Here is a 6,990-nt window from a genome sequence, read left to right on the forward strand (position 1 = left end):
CACGAATGTTTGAACAAGGCCTTATGGGCTTATAGAACATCACCTCGGTCAAGTACCAAAGTTACTCCTTTCCAACTTATTTATGGACAGGAGGCCGTTTTGCCTATGAAAATCAACGTGCAATCAATTCGAGTGTGCTTGCAACATAAGTTGAATGATGATGAGCATGCCGAATCACTAGTTCAAAATTTATTAAGTTTAGATGAATTGAAGTTGGACGTCTTAGATAGGTTGCAAGTTCAAAAGCGAAGAATGGCTAAATTTTATAATAAAAAAGTCATAGTCAAGTCGTTCAGCCTGGGTGAACTAGTTTGGAAGACGATACTCCCTTTGGATACCAAGGATCCAAAGTACGGGAAGTGGTCGTGCAACTGGGAAGGACCATACAAAATAAACAGTGTATTGCCTAACGGAGCATACCACTTGGAAGATTTAGACGACACCAAGCACGTAAGATTCATTAATGGCAAATATTTGAAAAAATATGTTCCTTCTTTATGGGAATGTGAACAGATAAAAACATAACCAAACATTCTGGACGATCAAAAGATAATAAAGACAGAGCGAAATACGTTCGAATAAAGTTCTTTATTATCAAAAGTTCATTACATGAATACAAAAGATGCAAATAATGGATGTGTTACAAAATACAACTAAAGTAAGATGATCTCCCAGTTGATCACTGAGTAAGCTTCACACCGCCTTCCTAAATGCATCGCTGCAAAGGTGGGGTTGACGAGTGAGAGGGTGTACTGGCCTCACCACCTTCCTAAATGCATTGCGGCAATGGCGAGGCTGAGAAACACTCTTAGCAGACAAGTTGAGAAGTACTCTCAGCAAGCAAAGTGGCCCACATACAGCCCAAAAATTGCCTCCCATCATTGACTCCTTGTGAAGAACAAAGAGACGATGGGAAGAATTTTGCAGGAAAGAACTTCGCTGCTGGCCAGAAAATATTTCCTATACCTCCCATATCAAGGGTGATATTAAGGTAAATATAAGGCGGATGGACTAAACAGTCCATTTTTGGATCAGGTTGATCGTCAGAATGCCAAGAAATGGCAGCAAATTGGTTTCGAATAAGAAAATGAAGAGATGAAGATAGAGGATGAAAAATACGAAACATTTATAAGGGGGTGAAGATGAAGAGACAGAATATGAACAGCCACATTTCTGTTTAATAAACGGAATTAAATGGCCCTAAGTCTTGGGAACGTTAGTGGGAATATCAAAAGGGAATGGACAAGATTCTTAATGCAAAGCAGTTAAGTGCTTAAAGAATTGATGATTAGAAAATAAACATCAAATAAATGCACAAGAAGTTAATGTTCGTTAATAATGAACAAAATTACAAAAGAGAAAAGACATCGTATGTCTTAATTACATTCTACCCCATAAGGAACGAATTCGTTCCCTAAGTTTTTCACAATCCTCGTTATGTCGGGAGGAAGTGATGTTCAATTCAGCCGCAACGTCATCATCATCAACCTCCAACTTCTTGTACTGTTCGACCAAGGATTTAGTTCGCTCAATTCCCTGAGAGGCGTTGCGCTTTTTAGCAGCCATCCTCGCCCTGCAATCGTCCATTTTGGCTTGAAGTTCCCTCATCTGAGCAGCCAAGTTAACCATCAAAGAGTCTTCAATCATGACTTCGGAAGAGATTTCTTTCAACTCGTCCTTAGCCTTGTTGATCTCCATGCGCAAAGACTCTTTCTCAGCTACGGCTCGAAGATATTGAGTATGCTTGGCCTTTAGTTCAGCATTCTTGGCCAGCATAGAAAGGACCTCGGAGTGAATGACCTTCAACGTCACTTTAAAGTCGGCAGAAAGATTAAGCGACGGAAGCGTCAGTGCTTGCTCTAACTTCGCACTCAAGCGCTCAAGTTCATCCTTGTGTCTGGCAGCACCAGCCCTTCCAATGTCCATATTCATGAAGGATACGTACTCATATACCAACTCCTTCAAGAACTTCAAATCCTCTTCTGAAGAAGCAGCATGACAATCAGATGGAGCAGGGCGAGGCATTTGGACCTACCCCCAGGAAGCGAACAAATCCTGGATAGAACGCACAATCCTGTCAGCATCCTGCAAAGAAGATTGCCAATATTAAAAATCCTCACTACAACGAACAAGGTGGAAATAGAAATGGAGCAAAAAGAAAAAACTACCTCGTCGACAATCGTAGAAGATGGCGCGCCCTCAGCCAAGCTGACCACCAACGACTCATCCATTCGCGAGGACTTCCCCTTGTCCGAGTGAGAAGATGTTGCCACAACGGGCGGACTCATAGGAGTATCTGCAAAGTTCAAGAGCAACAAATCAGAAACTAATAGCACGAACAAAGGTAAGACATCAAAAACTGAATTACCTTCTGCTTCGATGATTGGGGGGTCGACGCCCTGGGAAGAAGGTGGCTCATCCATGGGTTGTGATGAAGACTCTGGGACTGAAGATGTATCTTTAAGCCTGGTCCCATCATCAATCGGTTTGGATGAAGTAGCCTCAGCAGAGGATGATGGAGCAGGAGTTGTCAATGCCAAAGCCTTTGAAGGGGAGGCTGAGCTTTTCTGAAAAGTCCAAAAGATCATCAGTACACAGAAAAGTTTCAAATGTGGAAAAACATACTTGTAAATAGACCAATTTAATTACCTTCCTCCTGACGATAAGAGGGGCATCATCATCAACATCATCCTCCAGAATGGGAGATGCTGAGGCTGGCCGTTTGCGGCTTGGAGCACTCTTGGCCGTAGTAGGCCTGGCGGGGAGAGAAGAAGATGGACGAGCAGATTGTTTAGTACGACGAGAAGGAGAGGGATTCCGAATAGACAAAGGAGAGACCAAAACAGGAGGAGGAGAAGAAATACTCGGTTGGTCTAATGAATGAAAGGCACGATTGGCCTCAGTCGCAAATAATCTGCGCTTCACCGATGGCCAGAGTTGTTCAAAAAGAGGGTGAGTAGCATGATAAGAATTAAAAGGGGCTAATGAAAAGTGGCTTGATAAATGGAGGTTGCGAGAGTTTATAGCCTCTGCTTCCGCTTTATTAATGGTATGAAAACGGTCAATTAAGTTCTTCGAATAGCAAAGAGGAACAGGCCAAGTTTGGCCGAAACCAAGTTGCCGAGCAAAAAATTGGGGAGCATAAATTTCTATCCCCGCTTTGGCATTGGTCCCAATTAAGATATCATGGAAAAGCTCCCTCCCAGTTAAGAACTGGATCCAAATGAGCAGGGAGGTGCTCACGCTATCTATAGTGGAAGGAGGATGTACATAGTTTGGAGTCAAAAAAGGAGGAAAATGAAAGAAGAAAGAGATTGAATCTAAAGAATAAAAGAATGAAAAAATGTCCCTTCTGGACATATTTACAGGAGTTAGAGGCTCCATAGCTAGCCCGTAACAGCTAGCAGAAGGATGAGAAATGGATGGAGCACCAAGCGATGGAAAATAGGATCTCAACCACAGTTGAGTGAACCAAAGAGGTCCACTGCCAGTGGGAGATGCACCATTCTTCAATTGAGTTTGAAGAAAAGTCATACCTCTATAAAGGGCAGCCAAAAACAAAGAATATAAATTCAAAGGCCTGTCGCGCGCCAATTCGTGCGCTATAGGTAAATAACTCAGAGAAGGCTTTATACTTGGCACGCACAACACATATTTACAAAGCCAAGCTAAAAGGTAGGCCACTCGCTCAGTATGGGTAGGTTCAGCACTCGAATGATTGTGGAGGGTCTGCAGGCTTGAATAAGAATCGGTATAGTTTTTACCGAACTGTGGGGCGCCACCAGAAACTAAGATACCTGGGAAAATGGTATCGCCCAAAGGTGGTAAATTCACCAGGACCCCAACATCCCTTAACGTAATAGACATGGGGCCAAGAGGAAAAATAAAGGTGTTGTACTCAGGGGATCAAAAACTCAAAGCAATCGAAAAGAGCGCTGAATCAAAAGTAAGGGGACGAATAGAGACTTCTAACAAATCAGAAATCCTAGCGCTATCAAAAAGTGCCTTAGTAGGACCATGACCCACAAGACGAGCATGCCACCTACGAAAAGCTACGTCAGATTTGGGCCAAGTGCGAATACCTTTTTCACGAAGTGGCCCCAGCGGCAAAGAATTCAGAAAAAGAGGGCCATGAGTGCAAGGAAACAGCTGACCCACTGCCGCCTGTTCAACTGCTTCCGCATTGTTGAAGAAAGGACCCAAGTAAAACTCATTACGTCCAACATCGGCGGGCGCGAGAAAACTTGGGGTTATATATGGGCGACTCAGAAGTTTCTGAAAGTCATCAAAACTAAAGGAGTCGCTAGCTTGAGATTGTGAAGCAGCCATTGAAGAAGGAACGAAGCTTTTCAGGGTTACGTAACAAGAAAGCAAAAGATAAATAGTGAATCGTGAAAGAGAGGAATGCAGTTATCAAGGCAGTTGTTAAAGTAGCCTTATCACGTTCCACGACTCAAGGAATTCAATCGAAAGCGGTTGAACGATGAAAGATAATGGCAGCAGTTAAAAGGCAGTTTCATGACAAAATGGCCACTACAAAGAAAGTGGGTAGTTATAGGACGATCAAGCATTTTTTAGAGTAGTTAATCACAAAGAGATCGTCTATGCGGTATAAAAGGGAGAAAGAACGTAGAAACAAAGGACCGAATCCAAAACTCTCGAATAGAGAATATTTAACTTTCATTTCCTTAGCTTTTAGACTTAAACACTTTTCTTTCTGTAACTCGTGTGCTTGCGCCCCTTGGAGGCACGTTGTTTTTCGTTTCCAATTGTAAAGTTCATCGCCAATAAAAGAACACCCCTTTTTGGGACTTTGTCTCAAGAGGTTTCGTCCCTTACACAATCGTCTGATCCTTTTTAATTGTTAGCGAATTAACCCGCGCGAAACAATAGCATATTCAAACCTTTCAATTTTTGTACCCACAATTTTTAATATTTAGTGGAAATCACACAAAACCATACTTTAGCTATTCAACATTCTAAAATCAAATTGCAAATTTCATATTTCAATAATTAGAAATTTTATTTTAATCAATATTTTTATAAAATAAACATTTTAATAATATACTCCAATATATACACATTACAAACCCTAATTATCTCTATCAACATCTCTTCATTCTCTCTTTATCCCTTAAATGCTGCCGCATGTTTCTTCATTCTCTCTCTACCCCTCAAGACGTTGCTACCCGTCACTATGAAGACACCACCATTGCCCATTCTTCATTCTCTCTCTATCCTCCAAGATGTCGCCTCATAGTGAAGATGCCATCATCAGAACAACGAGACTCTGAGGACCGAGCAGAAGCTAGCAAGATCAGATCGCCGTTGAGCGTTGATGATCTGAGTTGCGATGCTCAGTTCGAGTGTCACTGCTTGCTTATCCGACGAATTCATTCCACCAATGGTGCACTGTGGTGGTGGTGGCCGCGCATTTGTGTTATGTGTTTGGGCTGTGGTGATTGTGGTTGTGGCGAGGGCGATGATTCAGGCAGTTGTGGATAGTGGTGCTAGCTGTGGTCACAAGTGGTTTTGAGGTGATTTTTGTGGTAGTTTATTGAGGTGGTTTGGTAGTGGTGGTCACGTGTGCGCACAACACTTGTGATCTAGTGCCAAGTGTTTGGTTGTGGCGGGGATGATGGTTCGGGCAATGGTGGTGCTATCGGTGGTGGTATCGCCCTCGACGATGTTGCTGTTTTTAATTTTAATTTTTTTTTTTCATTTGATTTGTTTAGTTTGTTTTCTTGTGGTGGTTGGTGTTTTTGCAAATAGTAGTGATGGTTGAATAGATGGCGATATTGATGTAATTAGTGGTTGTGATGGTAATCGTGGGGTAGAAAATGGTGTTGGTGGTGATGGTGCGGCGTCGTGGTAGTATTTGGTAGTGGTGGTGCGGCTACTGCGATGGCGATGGTGGTGGTAGTGTTAACAGTGGCAACGACGATGGTGTATTGGTTGTGGGTTGCGATTGTGGTGGCGGTGTAGTATGAAAGTGTTTGTGACCAACTATTTGGGGGTTCATGACCAACTGTCAGGAGCTAGTGGTAGTGTTGGTTTTGGTGACGACTGTGGTGGTGTTATTAGAGGTGGTAGTGAGATGGTGGTCACAAAGGTTGGTAGTGGTTATAAATTATTTGGTTGATTGTGATTATTAAATTAGTTAATATGTGACCAACAAACAATATGTGACCAATAAAAAATATAGATTGTAACAAAGAAATAACGTGTGAACTAAGAAATTGTTAATCTTTGACCGATAATTTGATACTTTGTGATTGCATAATAAGTTGTGACTTATAATATTTATGATTTGTGATCAAAAAATAAATAGTGACCATAAATTTTTTAATTTGTGACCAATGAAAAAAACTATGATCTAAAAAATTTTTGAATTGTAATCATAAAATAATTTGACATAAAATTTCTATTTTGTGATCAAAAAATAATAAGTGACTAATTAAATCATTAATTTGTGACGAAATTGTACAAATCCGTGACATAAATATATTTAATTAATAAAATAATTAATTAATTAAATCATAAATAAATTTAAATAAAAACTCGGTTATTGAAATTTGAAACGTATTTTCTTGATTTTAAAATGTTTGATACTTAAATTCTTACTTATGAAATTTTTCCAACATTTTATTGCAAGTGTACTTGGAGAACAAATCTGTTAGTTGACCAACAAATTTTAAATTTTGACCAATTAAATGAAGGTTAAATTTATAAATATACATTTTTTCAAATAAAATAGTTAAATAAAGAACCCAAAGAATGAAAAAAAGAAAAGAAAAAAAAAGAACGAAAAAAAAGAAAGAAAGGAAGAGAAATATGAACCCTGCCCGAGGGATGTCAACGAATCGAATCGAGACACAAGACTCGAGTTTGACTCGAGTAAAATTAAGATGGGTGCCAAAAATTCGAGGCTCGAGCAGAGCCGAAGTCAGCTCGATTTTTTGTTTTAATAGGCAACTCTACTGCCTCTCC

Source organism: Olea europaea, chromosome 18 (assembly GCF_002742605.1).
Source record: "Olea europaea var. sylvestris chromosome 18, O_europaea_v1, whole genome shotgun sequence".
Classification (NCBI taxonomy): domain Eukaryota; kingdom Viridiplantae; phylum Streptophyta; class Magnoliopsida; order Lamiales; family Oleaceae; genus Olea; species Olea europaea.